Here is a 19,580-nt window from a genome sequence, read left to right as displayed (position 1 = left end):
AACCCTTGTCATCAACAAGTTATGGGGGACAAATAAAGAGAAAACAGGAAGGGGCATGAAGTCATAGATTAATAATAAGTGATCAGAAAGGGGACATCATGCACAGTGCACCAGCCAGTACCCATGGGCCTCTGAAGGAGTTGAAAGAGCCTGGAGGTGAAAACAGACCCACACTTGCCCGCATCCTTCCCATCCAGAGCCTCCTTCCTGGTCTTCTAGATAGCCAGCTTGGCCAGATGTTCCTGGAAATAAACTTATACAAACCTACAGACCACCCCTTCTGGCCCTAAACAGTCCAGCCTTAAAGGTGCAGTGCACTTTTTTCCCACACACAATTATTCTCTCATCGGCGGTTCAAGGTCTCCCATTACAGTTCCCACTGCTAAAAATGTACACCTTGTTTCCATGTTGAAATTGTTTCAGTTCTGCCAATTAATTGTGTTATGTCTTTGTGCCCTAGACACCACAAGTACATTCCTGTATAGATAAGGTGACCATATATCCCTGTGGCAGGGCACTGTTGGTGCTTGCCACTTTAAGGGCTGAGCCAAGCAGCCAGCAGGTGCTTGATTGTGGCAGCCATTTTAGATCTCTGGCCACCTACATAAAGAGAGAAGTTTGCTGCTGGCAGAGCATGCAGTAACGTTGCCTGGCTGCAAGGCTGAATGCAACATCCTGGAGGTAAGAGCAGGAGGTATAGGGGAAGGTCTGGAGGCTCCTGCGCCTGAGCATGACCTAAAACTGCACCCTGCTGGGAGTGGGTAGGTTGGTGGGGCTCCCAGTTGTGTGGGAGCCTCCAGGAAATGCCAGGCCAGTTACCACCCCAGTGAAAGGCGGGTCAGGGTGCCTTAATAACTAAGGCTGTGCGAGGCTTCGGACAGAGCTTTGGATCTGGAGAAGCTTTGGACACTTCAGGGTCTGAAGCAGCACATTGGGTCAAATTGGGGAGGAACAGCACCCCAAATTCTTGAAAGCAAAACTCATGTCACATCTAGGCATTACAACATGGTGGGGTCAAAACTGCAGGGTTGGTAGCTCTTGCTGAAGCCACAAAGCCTGCCAAGTTCAAGAAGATCAGTGCAGGGATTTGGGGGGAACTGCCCCTCAAGCTATGGACAAGCAAAACACGTGCCATGGGTGCTGTGGGACTGACTGTGTCTCTCTTGGGGCGGGGAGGGGAGACACTACTGCAGGCCTGGCTGCTAAGCTGCTGTGTTACCAGTTACCAATCAACCAATCAAGATTCACTCAGGGACCAGGGACTCAGGGACCAGATCAATACAGAGGACCTAGCTACTACATAACGAGCGTCAATTAGCACCTACAAAACCAGGCTAAGGAGAGGAAAGAATTGATACAGACAATCAACTGCCCCAGGACCGAGACAATCTTGGCACGAGTTTTGCCTGTCAGCAGCTAGTGGTGCAGGGCCCCAGCACCCCCCTGCATCGATCTTCTTGACAGCTGACAGGTGTCACAGCAGGGGACACCACCCCTGCAGTTGTCACCCTGCTGCGCCTTAACACATGCAGTGTCACCCATGGCATGAGTTTTGCCTGTCTGCAGCTTGAGGTGCAGTTCCCCCCAAACCCCTGCACCGATCTCCTTGAAATTTGGCAGGATTTGTGGCCTCAGTAAGAGCTACTAGCCTGCAGTTTTAACCCCTGTGTGGTGTAACACACAGCCATGACATGAGTTTGGCTTTCAAGAATTTGGCAAACAGTTCCCCCCAAGCCCCTGTACTGAACTTCTTGAAACTTGGCAGATTTCATGCTCTTAGTAGCCTCTACCGTCTCTGTAAGTTTCTTCCAAATCAGATGAAAAACAACAAAGTTATAGATATTTCATTGATTCCCCCATTATACCCTATGGCCGGATCTCCGAGGCAGCTCCGAAGCTTCAGCTGGATCGAGGAGGAAACCCAGTCTGGAGCTCCAGAGTGGATCATGGCCATCCAAAGTGGCTGGATCCGAAGCTGGATCGGATCACTGCTGACTTGCACAGGCCTATTAATAACCCCAGCTCCCACAACCAGTTGGGTTACCCCAGAGAAGGGTCAAGAAGGTAGACCCAAGGTAGAGAGGGGTCTAGAGGCTCAGAGACTGACTTGAAATCCCTCAACTGGTCAATGCTGGGGCCAGGACTGGAAGGGTCAAAAGGGCCAGGGGCCCACCACAAGGGATGCCCAGAGCTATGGGTCTGATGTTTCTGACTGGCCTTGGAGGAGAGGCCAGGGCCTGTGTGGCCAAATGTTCCGGGGGGGAGAGGGGCACACCCAAAAGGGGGAACAGTTCAGGTAGCTAGGTAGCCCAGAATGAGGGCAGAGTAGGCTGCCTGATTGGAGAGATCTAGTTTGGGGTCTAGAATGGAGGATTCTGGGGCCCAGTGTGGGGCTGGTGATGCTATAACAACTGTGGATGCCATCTGTAAGGCTTGGGCTGTGGTGTAGGGGAGGAACAGAGCCACAGATAGTACCCCCTGGAATTGGGGCAAGAAATGGGCAGCCTCCCACCTAATTAAGATCATTAATTATATATCACCAAGGTGTGGCAGACAAGAAGGTGGGCGGTTGGCCCAGAAACAGGTGGGCGGACCAATGGTAGACCCGCCCCGAGAAAGCCCCCTGTTACAGTTCCATTTTAGTGAGGACTGGATTTCAGAGGCTGGCCCTGGCCAGCTATTGGGAATTATAATGGGCATCTTAGAAACACAGGGACATGGGGTGGAGGCTGGCCAGGAACTGGAGTGGTGGAGCATGCCCTGCAGGTGGGCAGGCAGGCACTCCTGCCTTCCTTGCACGCAGACCCTCACCTGCTGACTTGTGAGAATGAGGCGGCCTGGGAACAGTGTCCCAGATTTCCCATATGATTCCCCAGATTTTTGGGATTTCCATATGGTCATCTTACTTATAGAAGGACTGATAGAAATAAAAATATTATTGTTAAAACATTTTTTTTAAATATATTTTTAAATAATCATAAGTTTGGGGAAAGCAACTTTTTTAAAAATAGTGGTTTATTTGTATGGTTTCCTTGTGTGTTTATTCTCTTTAGATGGCTAGCTCCAATAAAGGGCTGATTAGGCAGTGCATACCTCACACAATGGAAACTCATTCCATCCAGGAAGAGCACACACCAACTGCAGACACTTCCTCAGCCTGATGAAGGGTTTTTAAACCCGAAAGCTTGCTTACATTTTTTTTTCCAACTGTTTAAATTGGTCTAATAAAAGTTATCAGATTCACCCAAAGAACCTTGTCTGTCTACCTCACATATAGGTATTCAGCCCCAGCATAGACTTCAAAACCCTGTGGTAGATGCTTGACACAGAACTGTGTTTTACCTAGTAGATGACCAAAGTGCAGCTTATGACCAACTCAAGTTAAATGATTAAAGTAAACATGTGATTGTGTTTCCCTCTTGTGCCCCATTATAGGAATAGGATCATCCTCTGAAGATACTCAAATATCTCCCTAGTCCAATAATTGAGTGCCACAGCAGACAATGGCTTCAATCAGTGGCATGAGGCACTCAATGTGTGCACCAGGGTGGAGTTGGGAGGGAGTGTGCAATGGTACAGGTGAGAAGAAGGGAAGCCTTACCTTCCTGGGAAACTGCTGCTGCTACTACTGCTCAGCTTCAGTAGTGTCAGGTCAGCTTTCCCATGGCTAGACGTCGTCCAAAGCAGATCCTTGGGCCCCGTTCATTCAAGGGGAACCACTCACCCCACCACCCTATGATGTATTGCGAGTGTGATTCTGTACTGATTGGCTCCTCTAGCCAGGCAGAGGTAGCACAGGGTTTCTCTCACTGTTGCAAAGGCTCCCAGTGGGTGGGTGGGGGGTAGGGGTGAGGTAGGGGATGAAGGCGAAAGCAAAAGATCACCATTCTGTTCATTCCACTCACCACTCCGCCCTCCAGATACACTCAACCCCTCCACCTCCCTGATTTGTGCAGAATTGCCTGTTCTGCCTGGCTACTATGGCTACACTGATACAGCACAGTGCTTCCTCTTATGTGGCAAACTTCTGGCAGGGGGGATCTTAGCATCCCTTCACAGTTTGGACACAAGGCAGGTGCATCTTTCACCCTGCCCTAGTTATGCTACTGGTTCTCTGTTCTATTTGAGTAGCTCAGAGTTGGTTATAACATACACTTTGGTCATCTACTAGATGAAGCAAAAGTATGATATACATAAATGTGAAGAGTGATCTGAGAAAATTAAAATATTGGGTAGGAAACCATCTAGACCTAGGTAAGAAGAAACAGTACAGGTGCATGCCTATAACTCTTCTTCATCCAGAGCTTAGCCACATGATTCTTTAAAAAATTAATTAATTAAATTAAAAACCAGTTACTGAAAAAGGAGGTTGTACAGTTGATGCCATCCACTTTGAATATAGTAATGGAACAGGGCTGGCACCAGGCTCATCTGACTATAAACTTATGCCTACAACATTTGCTGGACCCCATCCTCTTTTGAAACCAGAACACTGGTTAGAAGGCAAAACAGTAGAGCAGAAAGTCCTGGATTCTGGTCTCTACTATTTAACAAATAAAGGCATACTCAGCCCTGGAAACAGGTATTGGGTACCTGTCCCCTTCTTTTTTGCATAAGTGTCCTGCAACTAGGATACAGAAATCAAATCTTTTGTGTGTGTGTTCATGTTTTGGCCCCATGAATAGCTAAAGGGGGGAAGCAGTGCCTGATCCTGCTTTGCCTCTAGAATATTACTTAGGAGATTTTCCAGGGATAGGAAATTATCTGATTTAAAAAAATATATATTTTCTTTTTAAAAATAAAGATAAATTCTGCTTTCTTTTCTTTTCTTTTCTTTTCTTTTCTTTTCTTTTCTTTTCTCTAAAAGTAATGTTTCAAGTATTGAATTTTCAACCCAAAATCCAATGTTTTCTCTAAGAATGGAAAAAAAAAAATCTCTCCAGCTAGCTCACTGTACATGCAGTTGACTTAACCAAGGACGCTTTACAGAGACTTGACCATGAACAAACCATGCCTCTTACATTTTTTTTTGATAAATTAAATTGAATAAACTCTATCTTATCAGAAAGTATATTTCCCGGATTTTGAGTCAGTCCTTGGATTTTCCTCTGAAACTTCTCCATAAGATATGCTTATTGATACTGCAATCATACTCCAGACTGAAGGATAAACATTCTTAGAAATAATTCTAGAGCACAAATAACCCAGACTGCTGTGGAAAATGTTACATCGTAAAATGCATTAGACGTGTTTGGAATACATGGATTTACTTGCATTCATTGGACAGAATCAGAAGTTTACACCAGTCTGTACACATTCCTGTTTTAATGTGATGCTTTTCCAGGAAACAAGATTTTCTGTTATTAATAGAATAAGAATAACAGCAGAAATAGCAAATCTGCATTCTGATGTTTGCATATGCCAAGTTCCAGTCATGTTCTTTTAGTAGGGCATGGAACAGCATCCTGATTTCTTTTTCTAAACTCGTATGTAAAATTATTTCTACTGTTTATGACTGCTGAATCTGACTGCATAAGAGGCTGAATTTCAGTGATGAATGTTTATACAGAATCTGTGAACCTCTGTAAAAGTTCCAAAAATAATGTAGCAGATCTTTATATATATATATATATATATGTGTGTGTGTGTGTGTGTGTGCGTGTGTGTGTGCGCATGTGTGCGTGCGTGCGTCTGTGTGTGTGGGGTTTACATATCAGGTTGAATGCAACATTATGTCAAAAATCCAAATCCATACCATGGTTCTCATTCCCTTCCTACAACTGTATGCTTTTTTCCACTGGAGAACAGTTTTCAGAACTGTTTTCATATCTCAGTAATGCATCATATACCTTTAAAAAATACTTTCAGAATAATTCATAGCACAGTAATAATAACCATTTGCTCTTGATGTATTTTATAGTTTGATTTTTGAAACGTTTATATTGCAAAGCAACCTGAGGTACATAAGAGTTTCAATATCACCTATGGGGATTTAAACTCTTCAGTCTCATTTGATTCTAAAGTGCTAAAGTCACTTTTGAAAAGGGAATGTAAAAGCTCATTGAACTTTATTTTTTTTTCAGTCTGCATTACAAAGTGATGTCTGGATTTCACAGACTTTTAAATAAAAGGTTGAAGTTCTCAAAAATTAGACATTGAACACAGTGGCTCAGGCTTTAAAGAAAATTCACAAGACTTGTAAAAAGGTGAGTAACATTGGCATATTAAAAAAATGTGCTAAATATTTGTAATGGACTAATATGAATTAATAGAGTGGAATTAAAAGTCTGATGTTCCCCTGAGGCCACCTCTAAAACATTATATTTTAAACCAAAGGCCCCAAGTATAGGAGGTCATCCCTTCAGCCTAAGTTTCCATGACAGTGCTCCTAGAAACTCATTTTCTTATGCCTCACTTCCAGCTCCCCACCATATTCAGTTCTCCTAACATTTCTTCCTTTTAGATATCCATGCTTCATCTACCTTGTGCTACTCCAGTGTAATCAGACTAATTTAAAAGGGTTTTCATATTCATAAAATTAAAGAAACACAGTAATGAAATAGGGTTTCTATAACGGGATAGTCTTGTTTTTTACTCCATTTTCACAGTCATAACAACACTCAATATTCCTAAATTCTAGTTTCTGTATGATAACTTCATTTGGACCTATAGTAATTGTTTCACAATTTTTGTTACCCTTAGTACATCTTTTTGACCACTACCAGCACAGTTGGGCTTGATTTTAATTCATAGAAGGTGTGTCTACACAAGACGCTCACTGCACAATAGCCTAATAATACTGTGCAGTAGCAAGTCACAGCACGGACAGCGCTAATACACTACTGTGCAGTATTATTAGGCTACTATGCTTTAGTGTCATTTAAAAGATGTTTGCCGATGCTACTGCATGGTAACTCCAGTTACTGTGCATTTATTTAGTACTTGCCAATACAAGTGCTAAATAAATTTGTAGTAATGACTGCACAGTCGTGTCTCCTGTAGACATGCTCAGAGTGATGTTTTCAGCAATGAAGATTATTTACAAGCATATTACATATTTCCTTTCTACTAATGAGATAGCTAAGACTTCATGAATTTGCAAATGTAGGTGTTAGGTATGCCTGCCCATTTTCAGTATTAAGCTTTGTTTTTTTTTGCCTGATTCTCAGATAATGTAAATCATTACAGTATCTAGCTCAAAATGCTATATAATGTCTACAATTTGCTTTGCATAGTGCATATAGATTATTCAAATAGACTATGTTTGTCTAACACACGTGTTGGTTAGTATATGTCCATAGGAAGGGGAAAAGTTGGAACAGCCAGCATTGCCTTCCTCAAGAAGCATGTGACTGTGCAATTCAAGACTGTATTGAAGCACAATTACAATTGTACATACCACAACATTCATGTTATGTTAAAATATTTTGATTATTCATTCCATATGCATTGATTATCTTTTATCTGAGAGGTCCAAATAATTTATAACATATACTATTTATAAATATGTATTTCATTAGCTGATGTCACTGAATAACGACAAATATATTGTCCATGACTGTTGGTGTAAATAATTCATAAATCATTCTTTCCTTTACCATACAAACTGTTATTGAAAAGATACTAAAAAATAATTTAAAATATGCAGTCATAGATAATAGAAAACAGAAAGCCTTTTACATTTGTCCCAAAAGACTGTGCTATATTGGTAAGATAGTATTCTTAATGACTTTTCCAATTGTGAAGTCTACATTTCTCTTCGTATAATTGTATATCTCTGCTGCATATCATCCCACTCCAGTCCATATTTCTCTCAGATTTTTACCTGTTAGATATTTTAGATATTCATATATCTGTCATCCAGCTGTCAGTATCCCAGTATTCTGACAGTTTGAACAAATAATTTCTTTGTATTAATTTCCAGGAATTCTCCATTTACCATATAGATGGATCCATTGATGGAAGAGCTTCCAGGCTTCATGGTTACTCAAGAACTGAACTTTGAAATTCCTTTTTTTTCTGAAATCCATTACTATCCCATTACAGAACAGAAATATATCTGTCAAATTCTACCTGCATACTAAAATAAAAGGTAACAAAATCTCAGACGTATACAGCTGTGAACATTCTGGGTGTAACCAAGTTGCAATGGGAGTTATTGAAAAGTTGTTTATTTTCCCATGTGTACAGAGTGAGTTAACTTTCTTAGCGCCCTTTGCTAAGTAGCCAGGAAGTAGATGAATGCTAACTTACTATCCACAGAAGCCACAGAAGCAGATGACTGACAGGTTTTTGGGCATAGCCTCCTACTATAGGAGATTTATGGCAGGTTTTGCCACCATTGCAAGTCCCTTACACAAGCTTTCTGATAAAGCGAAGTTCACCTGGTCTAAGGAATGTCAAGATTCCTTTCTTCAGCTAAAGCGGTGACTGATGCCATCCCTTATCTTAGCCTCAGTTACCCTTCTGATTGGAGTAGCTTTGTCACAAGTTGAAGGTGGCCAAGAGAAAGTAATAACCTATGGAAGCCAAACTCTGAACAAAGCTGAGTATCAATGTGCAACCAAGAGAAAGGAATTGCTTGCTATAGTGACCTTTACCAAACAGTTTTGACATTTTCTCCTAGGGAGATACTTCACATTAAGAACCAACAAACATTCCTTTTTCATGGCTACACAATTTTTAATAACCTGAAGGACAACTGGCTAGGTGATTGGAGCAATTAGCCAAGTTCAAATAGGAGATAGTGCACAGCAGCAGATGACAACACCAAAATGCCAGTGCTTTGTCCCATTGTCCTCCTGCAGTGGAGGCTGAACTGAAAGTGGAGGCAGTAAGGGTACAGACACTATCCACAGAAAAGACGGTGAAGAGTGAATTAACTCAGGATAAAAGGGAAGTTGGAGAGTTCGTGGATTGGGGAGAAAACAATAGGAAGATGCTGATCATAGAATCATAGAATCATAGAAGTAGGGTCAGAAGGGACCTTGTAGATCATCAAGTCCGACCCCCTGCCTGCCCTGGGCAGGAGAGAAAACTGGGCTTAAATGACGCCATCACCACTTCCCTTGGAAGTTGGTTCCAGATCCTAGCCGCCCTGACTGTGAAGTAGTGCCTTCGGATGTCTAGTCTAAACCTACTCTCTAACAATTTGTGGCCATTATTCCTTGTTACCCCAGAGGGTGCTAGAGGAGCAGGGTCTCTCCCAAACCCTGCTGGTCCCCCCTAGTGAGTTTATAGATGGCCACCAGGTCCCCCCTCAACCTTCTCTTGCGAAAGCTGAACAGGTTAAGGTCCGTAGCCTCTCTTCGTAGGGTCTGCACTGCTGTCCCCAGATCATGAGAGGGGCTGGGTGGAGATGACATGTAGACATAGAGGAAGTCTTGCATAAGGTCCAGTCTTGGTATTTTTTTCTTGGGCTGGAGGAAGTGTGTCTAGGACTGGTGTGGATCATGAGGGATGTCTGGTGTGTAATAGGGAATGAGGAGTAAAACCAGGGCTCCCATGGTTTCCACACAGGCTAAACAAACCCTGTAAAGGACAGCCTTACGTACACTGGGTCCCCTACCTGTAACACCAAGAAGCAACAAGTATGCCTTGGTTGTAGTAGAAGATTAATTCAAGTGGATGGAAGTATATCTTTTCCCTGATCAGAAGGCTCATGCTGTGGCAAAGGTTTTTGTTGAGAGTTTTGTATGTTACCATGGCATGCCTGGATCCCTCCATACTAACCAGGGGAGAAATTTTGGATCCCAGCTGTTTTACCACATATGCAACATTTTGAGAAATGAAAAAAAAACAAAAACAAAAAAAAACTTGCATGACCCTATATCACCCTAAATCTGAATGGCTGGCGGAATGTTTTAATTGTACCTTGGTTGACACATCTTATCTGATCAAAGATAATCAGGTGATGTGGAATGAAGTATGTAATGATGGCGTACTGGAGCAGAGTGCAGTCTTCTATGTGATACTGTGTGTGCATGCCTGACACGTGTACCAGAACAACTGCTATACTTTGAACTCAGCCAAGAACAAAGGACATGCTGGGGCTGGAGGAAACACTTCAAGGACAACCTGAAAGTGAACACTAAGAAGCATGGCACTGACACCACAAATTGGGAAAAACTATCCCAACACAGGGCTACATGGTTAAACTTTGTGGGAGAGGGTACATCCTACTTCCAGAAAAAAAAACACCTCACTCAGAAGGCTGCTGGAGAAAAGAGAAAGCAGAAGTCAGCTGGGACTGTGTGTAAAAATGTCTCTGCAGTTAGAGAGTGGCAGTGAGAGGTGACAGCCACAGAGATGTGTGGCAGAGGCTAAAAGCAGCACTGAAGTTTATTGGCAGCCTTGGCCATTTTCAAGGGAGCTTGTACAGAAATAAGGCCCAAAGACTGTTTCTGAGTGACCATAGAGTGGACCTTTGCAGATGTGACAACTAACTTGGTCAGCAAGTTAAGGAATCTAAAATACACAATTAAACAAAATATAAGGCCTGAAAAAAGATAAGGGAAGACCATACATTATATAATCCATATACACTATACATATGCTGTCTGCCCCGAGGTGCACGCACAGTCACTACCAGCATGGAGCTGATGCTGGAGCTGTGGAGCCTGGCACAGCTGTTTGCAGCCTGCCCACTGCTTGCTGCAGCTGCCCAGAGCACCGACTGGCTACAAACAGCTGTGCTGGGTTCCGGAGCCCAGTCACCAGTTCTGTGCCAGGAGCGGAGGAGAGACCAGGGTTGTGCTGCCTCAGGCCCCATTGCCTGCTCTGTTGTGTGGGTGCATGCGCCAATACAGAGCTGATGCCGGGTATCACAGGGCACTTAGGTACCCTGCTCCTAAAGAGGGGAAACTGCCGGGGAAAGAGCCTTAGCAAGGAATAAGGAGCTCAGATGTGGGTTGCCAGGGCAACCAAAGGAGGTAAGCTGACCAGAAGGGGCAGGGCCTGGCTCCCTCATAAACCCAAGGAGCTGAGGCCAGAGGCAGTTCACTGCCAGGAGCCCAGGAGGAAGGAGCTCTCTGCTGCAGAAGAGAGGAGAAGCCTGCTGAAGGAGCAGCACATGACATGGCTGTGGGATGAAGAAACCCTGGTAGGCAAAGTGTGATTGTAGCCGGGTGGCTTATGTTTATGTTATAGCCTATGGGCTTGTGGTTGTGTTTACTGTTTATAACCGGTGGTTTGGGTGAGGCTATTAGGGGTTGGAGGAGGCCTCATAGGGGACTCATGATAGTGTGAGAACCCCAGCTCCAGTGAGGGCACAACATTAGGGGTGCAGAGACCCCAGCCCCAGAGAAGGGGCAGCATTACTGGTGAGCCCCAGAGAGGGAGCATTGCTGAGAAGCCCCAGTGCGGGCGAGGTGAACAGTCAACAGTGACTCCAAGATCTTTTTCTGCCTCAGTGGAGCTGAGAAAGTCACCCTCCAGCCTGTAGGTACGATGGCAATTCTTCCTCAGTGCACCTTGCACTTGTCGTTATTGAACTGCATCCTGTTGTTCTCTGCCCACTTCCCCAACCTGTCTAGGGTGGCCTGGTTCTGGTTCCTCCACTCCAGGGTGTTAGCTGGACATTTGGGGTGGAAGGGACCCCAGAGGATCATTGAGTCCAGCCCCTTTCCCCAGGGGCAGGAAGTCAGCAGGGATCATAGGATCCCAGCAAGATAAGCATCCAAATGTGTCTCGAAGGTGTTCAAAGTGCGTGATAGAACCGCCTCCGGTGGCAATCTATTCCAAACCTTGGGGGCGCCAACAGTGAAGAAGTTTTTTCTTATGTCCAGCCTGAATCAGTCGTGGCAAAGCTTGTGACCATTTGATCTTGTCATCCCTTGGGGCGCTCTGGTGAACAGATGTTCCCCCCAGATCCTGATGAGCACTCCTGATAAACTTATAGGTGGCCACCAGATCACCCCTGAGCTTGTGCTTTTCCAGGGTGAAGAGGCCCATGGCTCTCAGCCTCTCATTATAAGGTCTGTTTTCCTGACCTCTGATCATGTGTGTGGCTCTCCTCTGTAGCCTCTCAAGCTTCTACACATCCTTTTTGAATTGCGGAGCCGAAAACTGGATGCAGTACTCCTGCTGCAGCCTCACCAAGGCCACGTACAATGGGAGAATGATGTCCCGGGCTTTGCTTGAGAAGCATCTATGGATGCAAGCCAGTGTTTTGCTCACTTTACTAGCTGCAGCATCACAATGAACGCTCATGTTCATCTTGTGGTCAATCATGACCACCAAGACCCTTTCGTCCATAGTGCTAACAAGCGTAGCACTGCCAAGGATATAAGCATGTTGCCCATTTTTCTTCCCAAGGTGGAGAACCTTGTATTTTTCGGTGTTGAACACCATCAGGTTCTTGTCCGCCCATTTCATGAGCCTGTCAAGATCAGCCTGGATCACCCTCCTGTCCTCAGGTGTGGATGCTTTACCCCAGACTTTGGTGTTATCGGCAAACTTGGCCTTTCCGCTTCTGACACCAATGTCCACAGCATTGACGAAGATGTTAAATAGTATAGGCCCTAGAACAGAGCCTTGAGGGACCCCACTGGTGACTGTGTATCAAGACGATTGGCTCCCATTGACCACCACCCTCTGGGTCTGACCATGGAGCCAGTTCCCCAGCCAGTGGCTCATGGTGAGGTCGAGGCGGCAGTTAGTCAGTTTAGCCATGAGATGATTGTGGGATACCATATCAAAGGCTTTTTTAAAGTCAAGACATACAACATTGATCTCTTCTCCCTTGTCCAGGTGATAAGTCACCTGGTCATAAAAGGAAATGAGATTGGTCAAGCAAGACCTACCCGTAACAAACCCATGCTGGGTATCCCTCAGGATATTGCCTTCAGCTAATCTGTTAAGGATGGCCTCTTTGATAATCTTTTCCAAGACCTTCTCCAGGATAGAGGTTAGGCTGATGGGCCTGTAGTTTGCCGGATCTACTTTTCTTGTATATAGGCACTACATTGGCCCTCTTCCAATCTTCGGGCACTTCACCAGAGCACCAAGAGCTCTCAAAGATCCATGCCAGGGGCTGAGCTATGATGCTTGCCAGTTCCCTGAGTACCCTTGGGTGTAACCCGTCAGGGCTGGCTGACTTGAAGGTATCTAGCCTGTTGAGGTGTTCCTTTGATGGCGAGCAAGGAATCTCCCTCACCTGGGCCTCCCTGACCCATAGTGGGCAGGGCTGTCCCATGGGACTGGTGAAAAATTGACGCAAAGTACCCATTTAGCAAGTTCACTTTTTCCTGGGCATCAGTTGTCAGTTGCCTCATCTGGTTTAGCAGGGGCCCAATGTTGCCCTTGCTTTTCCTCCAGCTCCCCACATATCTAAAAAAGGACTTTTTATTGTCTTTGATATTTATAGCTAGCTGGAGTTCCATTGCAGCCTGGCTTTCCTGGTTTGCTCTCTGCAGGGCCAGACCAGAGCAGAGTATTCCTCCTTGGTGGTGGTTCCAGTCCTCCATCCTTTGTAGATCTTCCTTTTTAAGATGCAGGAGGCCCGCCAGTTCCCTAGAGAGCCAAGAGTGCTGCTGTGCCCTTTTGCTGCCTTTCCTCCAAGATGGGATGGACTTTTCTTGTGCATCCAGGATTGCTCCCTTGAGGAGCAACCACTCATCCTGAACTCCCCTCTCCTTTGGGTTGTGGCCTTTTTAGGGCCTCACTGACAAGCCTCCTTAGCTTGTCAAAGTCAGGTTTGCTGAATTCAAAGACTTCTCTATTACTGACTGACTTGCCAGCTATACAGCAGATGGTGAAGGTGATCAGCTCATGGTCACTGTCACCCAGCTTCCCTTTGATTGTTAGGTCACTGATTAGGTCATCCCCGGTTGCCAGTACAAGGTCAAGCAGCACTTTACCTTTTGTCAGCCCATAGACTTCCTGCATCAGATAGAGGTTATCCACACATGAGAGAAAGCTTTGCAACCACTCGGATCTGGCTGAGCGGTTCTCCCATGAGATGTCTGGGTAGTCAAAGTCTCCCATAACAACCGTACAGTGGGAGCTTGTGGCCTTAGCCAATTCCCTGGTGAACTCCTGGTCATGGTCTTGACTCTGTGTAGGGGGTCTGTAGTAGACTCCCACCATAGTATCCCCTGTGCTGTGTTCCCCATGGATTTTAACCCAGAGGCTCTCAAGTCATCCACCATGGATGCCAATGTCAGCTTGCAGGGACGCGTAGCTTTCCTTGACAGAAAGAGCTATTCCCCCCACCCCTTTTGTCCACTTGAGCCCTCTTGTACAGGGTATAGCAATCTATACCTGTGGCCCAGTCATGGGTGGAGTCCCACCAGGTCTCCATTATCTCAATGACATTATAGTTATTTGCATATAGCAGGAGGACAAGTTCCTCCTGTTTATTCCCCAAGCTCCTGGAATTTGTATATAAGCACAGAAGTGTCCCTTTGGAGGCCTGTGCCCTGCCTACATTTTGTTCCAGGGCTAGGGCTGGGGTGGGATCCCTTAAGTGCCTTGGTCTGTTGGCTTTGCAAGGGTTGCTCAGTGGGCCAGCAGCGGCAGTAGTCCCCCCAGCCCCCAGCGGGCTTAGTTTAAAGCCCGGTGGAGCAGGTCAGCCAGTCTGGCTGAGAAGAACCTCCTCCCCAACGGAGAGAGGTGGAGGCCATCCCTTCCCAGCAGCTCACTGTCTCTCTCTCCAAAGAGTGGACTGTGGTCATGGAAGCCAAAGCCTTCCCGATGTCACCAGCACTGCAGTCTTTGGTTGACTATCCACTGAGTCTCTGCTTGACCACCCTCTGACCCTAATTTGATTAGGGAAGATGTGTACTGTTCTTTGACATAGAAAGCAACTCCCCCACCTTTTTCCCCCTACTCTCTGTCTCCTATAAAACACATAGCCCTCTATTCCCACCACCCAGTCATGAGGAGAGTCCAAGCAGATTTCTGTTAGTCCCACTAGGTCAAAGTTGTTGGTCGCTAGCAAGAACACTAGGTCCTTCTGCTTGTTCCCCATGCTTCTGGCATTTGCACATATACACCTAATTCCACTGGTGGCTGTCCATGGTCCCCCCCCTTAAACTGCTGTCTAATTGGATCTTTGCTACATACCTGGGCTGATCTTGTGGGTGTCTCTTGGTTTGGTGTTCCATGGCTCCCTCCATACTTGTCCTCCCCTTCCCCCGATGAACCTAGTTTAAAGCCTGCCGGAAGAGATCAGTCAACCTGAAAGAGAACACACACTTACCTTTGGAGGAGAGGAGAAACCCATCCCACCCGAACACGTGTCTTGTTCTGAAGTATGGGTCATGGTCCAAAAAGCTGAAACCTGCCTTGAGACACCATTTATGAAGCCGCAAGTTGACCTCCCTGATGCAGGTCTCATGGCGTCTTCCATGTCTGCTCACTGGAAGAACAGATGAGAAGACCACCTCTGAATAAAAGACTTCAGAGATCATTTATTGTAATATTAAAACCAGCCATCTCTAAATATTGGGCATAGGTCAAAGGGAAATTTGGAGAATCCGGCAAATTCAAAGAGGCCTGCTGCCAATATGCATGCCTCCCTGCACCTATAGAGTCTCCTCAGTCAATATAGTTGAGAATCTGTGTTGTGCTATGTGAGTAGCCAGATGGACTTTAGGATAAATGTTCTTTGGATGCTTTAAAGTGCAAGCAAATAAGACCTTTTTCTGCCTCTTTTATCAGTAACCTACCCACAAGCTTACCTGTAATCTGGGTAACAAGCTGAATCTGAAAGCCACCTCAGAAAGGACTCAGGCATGGAACACAGGTAGAAAGTAACAAAGTGATTTAGAGCTGTTTCTGGAGTTGAGGGAGGGTCTAAGTTTTCTTCACTGTATATACCACCATGTTCGTAAATTCATAGATATAGGGCTGGAAGGGACCCAAGTAGATCTTCAAGTCTGACCCCCTGCCCTGGGCAGGAGAGAATACTAGGCTCATATGACTCCAGCTAGGTAACTATCCATCCTCCTCTTAAAGACCCCCAAGGTAGGAGCCAGCATCACTTCCCTTGGAAGTTGGTTCCAGATCCTAGCTGCCCTGACTGTGAAGTAATGCCTTCTAATGTCTGGTCTGAACCTACTCTCAAACAAATTATGGCCATTATTCCTTGTTACTCTGGGAGGTGCTCGAGGCTGAACAGGTTCAGGTCCTGTAGCCTCTCCTTGTAGGGTCTGCCCTGCTGTCCCTGGATCATGCGAGTGGCCCTCCTCTGGACCCTCTTGATGCTGGCCACATCCCTCCTAAAGTACAGTGCCCAGAACTGGATGCAATACTTCAACTGTGGCCTGACCAGCATCACATAGAGGGGGAGGATCACCTCTCTGGTCCTGCTTGTGATGCATCTGTGGATGCATGACAGGGTGCAGTTAGCCTTACTGACTGCATCCTCACATTGGCAGCCCATGTTCATTTTGGAATTGATAAAGACTCCAAGATCTCTTTCTGTCACTGCTTTCGAGAAGGGAGCCCCCCAGCCTATAGGTATACTGCTGGTTCTCACTGCCCAAGTGCAGTACCCTGCACTTGTCAGTATTTAATCCCATCCTATTCTTATTCATCCACCCCTGTATCCTGTCTAGGTCCAGCTGTATCCTGTCCCTCCTTTCTAGCATGTGAACCTTGCCCCGAATCTTGGTGTCATTAGCGAATTTGAATAGGGTGCTTTTCACCCCCTCATTCAAGTTGCTAATAAAGAAATTGAACAGTGCAGGCCCGAGGACCAAGCCCTGGGGGACTCCACTGCATACATCCCTCCGTGTTGAATATGACCTGTCCACCACCACTCTCTGGGTGTGGTCCCTCAGCCAATTTGCGACCCATCTGACTTTGTAGGCATCAATGCCACAGTCATCCCTTTTATGAAAATGGGGACCATATTGGCCTTCTTCCAGTCATCTGGCACCTGGCCAGAGCACCATGAGTAGTAGTGTAGCCATGCCAGGGACCCTCGATAACCCTTGTCAATTCCCTCAGCACCCTGGGGTGGAAAGCATCTGGACCTGCTGATTTGAACATGTCCAGCCCCTCCAGAAGTTCCCTAACTCAGTTCTCCCTTACCCTAGGCCTGGCGGAGTGTCTCCTGAGTCCATCCTGTATCTCAGTGGTGAAGTCCCAGTCCCTGCACAAAAAAACGGAGGCAAAGAAATTGTTATAAAGGTCTGCCTTTTCCTCTGGTGCAACCACCAGATTGCCAAGTGTATCCTGCAGGGGCCACACATTACCCGGTGCCTTCTTCATACTCCCTATGTATTTTAAAAAGGTCTTTTTGTTGTCCTTGATGGTAGCCCTAGTTCCATAGCTGCCTTAGCTTTCCTAACAGCCCCCCTATAGACCCGAGTGATGGAGGTATACTCCTCTTCGCTGGTAGCCCCTCCCTTCCACTGGGTGTATGCCTCCTTCTTGGCTTTCAGGCATTCCTGAATGCCTTTGGTGAGCCAGGGGGGCTTTTAAGCACTCTTGCCCCTCTTGATTCTCATTGGCACTGTCACCCCTTGGGCTCAGAGGATTGTTTCCTTAAGGAATGACCACTCATCTTGGACACCTCGTTCCCCTACCCTCTAGGACCCCAGTACCTTTCCTACCAATCTCCTCAACTCATTGAAGTTGGCCCTCTTGAAGTCAAGGGCTACTGCCTTGCTGCAGGCCCTTGACAACCTGCGTTGGATGGTGAATTCCAGTAGGTGATGATCACTGTCACCCAAGTGGTCAAGAACCCAGTGTCCCTTCACCAGGTCACTGCTTGTGTTAATGTTCCCTATCTGCTACTTTGCTATATGAATCACAGAATCAGAAAGTCATAGAGAATTAGGGTTGGAAGGGACCTCAGAAGGTCATCTAGTTCAACCTCCTGCTCAAAGCAGAACAGTCCTCATCTATATCACCCCAACTAAGACATTGTCTAGTCAGATCTTAAAAAGCTCAAAGGATAAAGATTCTACCACCTCTCTGGGTAACCTGTTCCAGTGTTTTACTACCCACCTAGTGAGAAAGTTCTTCCTAATATCCAGGGAGCCTGGTTTTCTGTGTTTAAAAATCACAAATGATCTGATAAAAATTTGCAAATTCTCTGGTTAACCCCCCCCCCGCCCAAATCTGTGTTTTTCTGTGATTAAAATTAAACAATACTATAAATAGGTATCAGTTGAACACAAAGTTTTATTGAAATAATTACATTTTTAAAGTAATTTGGAAGCCTACCAGTGCCTCAATCACTATAATAAAATAAATTATAAATACCTATAAATGTTGGCATTTGATTTTTTTTGGTTTTTTTTATCATGGAAAATCAGAGCTCCTCCTACCCCCTTTGCTCACCAGCACACGGGTCGGGCTGTGCCCCCACACCCCACTTTGTGGTGCTGAGCGGCCTTGATATGCTAGTGACTTGCCCCTCACTCCCAACCCACAGCCCCTGCAGACCTGCTGGTGCCTCATACTTCTGACCCACAGGCCTCTAGCCCTGCCAGTGCCCCTCATACTCCATCCATAGCTCCTTGGGCCCTGGTGGTTCCCCTTACTCTTCACCCACAGCCCCCAGACCTGCCAGTGCCCCTTTCCACCCACAGGCCTCCTGCCCTGCCAGTGCCCTTCACTCCCAATGCACAGCCCTGCTGCCCTGATGGTGCCCTCACTCCCCACCCACAGCCCCCCAGTCCTGCCAGTGCCCCTCAATCCCCACCCACAGCCCTCTGCCCCCCCTCCCTGCATGAGGGGGACCCCAGTTGCCAGGGCTATGGGGCCAGGGACCTGAGTCTGCAGATAGCAGCACAACCTGAGCCCTGCTGCTGCCCATGGGAGGCAATGGCAGCTGCTGCAGCTGGAGCAGAGCATGGGGCTCAGCTCCCCTTCCCCACGGGTGGCACAGCCAAAGCAGAGCCCATGGGGGGATGCAGATTCAGGCTGCCTGCTGGGCAGTCAGGCCCCCAACCCTGCTGCCCTCCCCACAGAGCATCTTCATCCCAGCGGGTGGGACCTAGCACCGCAGGGCAGATCAAGGCCAGGGCTGAAGGGTGCTCAGGCTGCCACTGGAAGCCCCATGCTGCTATGGCCCCAGCTGGGCACCAGCCCCAGCCCTGCCCAACTCCCTCCCTCCCTCCCTCTCTTCCCTATGGGGACCTCAATTCCTCCCCCACCCCAAACCTACCTGCAGGAGCTGCTCTCCAGGCTGCCCGGCTGCCATGTACCTGTGTATGTGCTCACATGCACATGATGCCCCCTGCCAATTGAACTACTATATATATTATACCGTGCATTATACTTATTGTTGACTTTCACTCTATAGACCTGTGTAGACAGGTAATACTAATAATACAGTCAATAACAATATTAATATCATTAATAATATATTAGTATGAGCTTGTAATATCAATATTACTGATATTAGATTATAATATAATATTATAACTATAGTACCATGTTAGTATAATGATATCTATAATATAATATTAAATATGAATGGATTAATATATTATTAACGATTATGTATCGATTGGTCATATATAGTCATAATAACATTTCCACTCCTTATGATGAGACAGCAGATACTGAACATAAAGCAGGTTATTATGCACCCTCCTTCCCTGCCTCTTTCCGCATGG

The 19,580-nt window shown here is 46.1% G+C and overlaps 1 long non-coding RNA gene across 1 annotated transcript; it reads left to right on the top strand.

Moving 5' to 3' along the window:
• Nucleotides 1-626: 626 nt before the first annotated feature.
• On the top strand, nt 627-8,097 carry LOC132248386 (uncharacterized). Its single transcript, XR_009459564.1, has 3 exons — nt 627-681; nt 6,084-6,206; nt 7,925-8,097. It is a non-coding gene; the product is annotated as an uncharacterized LOC132248386 (long non-coding RNA).
• The last annotated feature ends 11,483 nt before the right edge of the window (nt 8,098-19,580 follow it).

The sequence above is a fragment of the Alligator mississippiensis genome, chromosome 2, assembly GCF_030867095.1.
Source record: "Alligator mississippiensis isolate rAllMis1 chromosome 2, rAllMis1, whole genome shotgun sequence".
Taxonomy (NCBI): Eukaryota; Metazoa; Chordata; order Crocodylia; family Alligatoridae; genus Alligator; species Alligator mississippiensis.
This window is presented reverse-complemented; position numbering and strand designations above follow the sequence as displayed.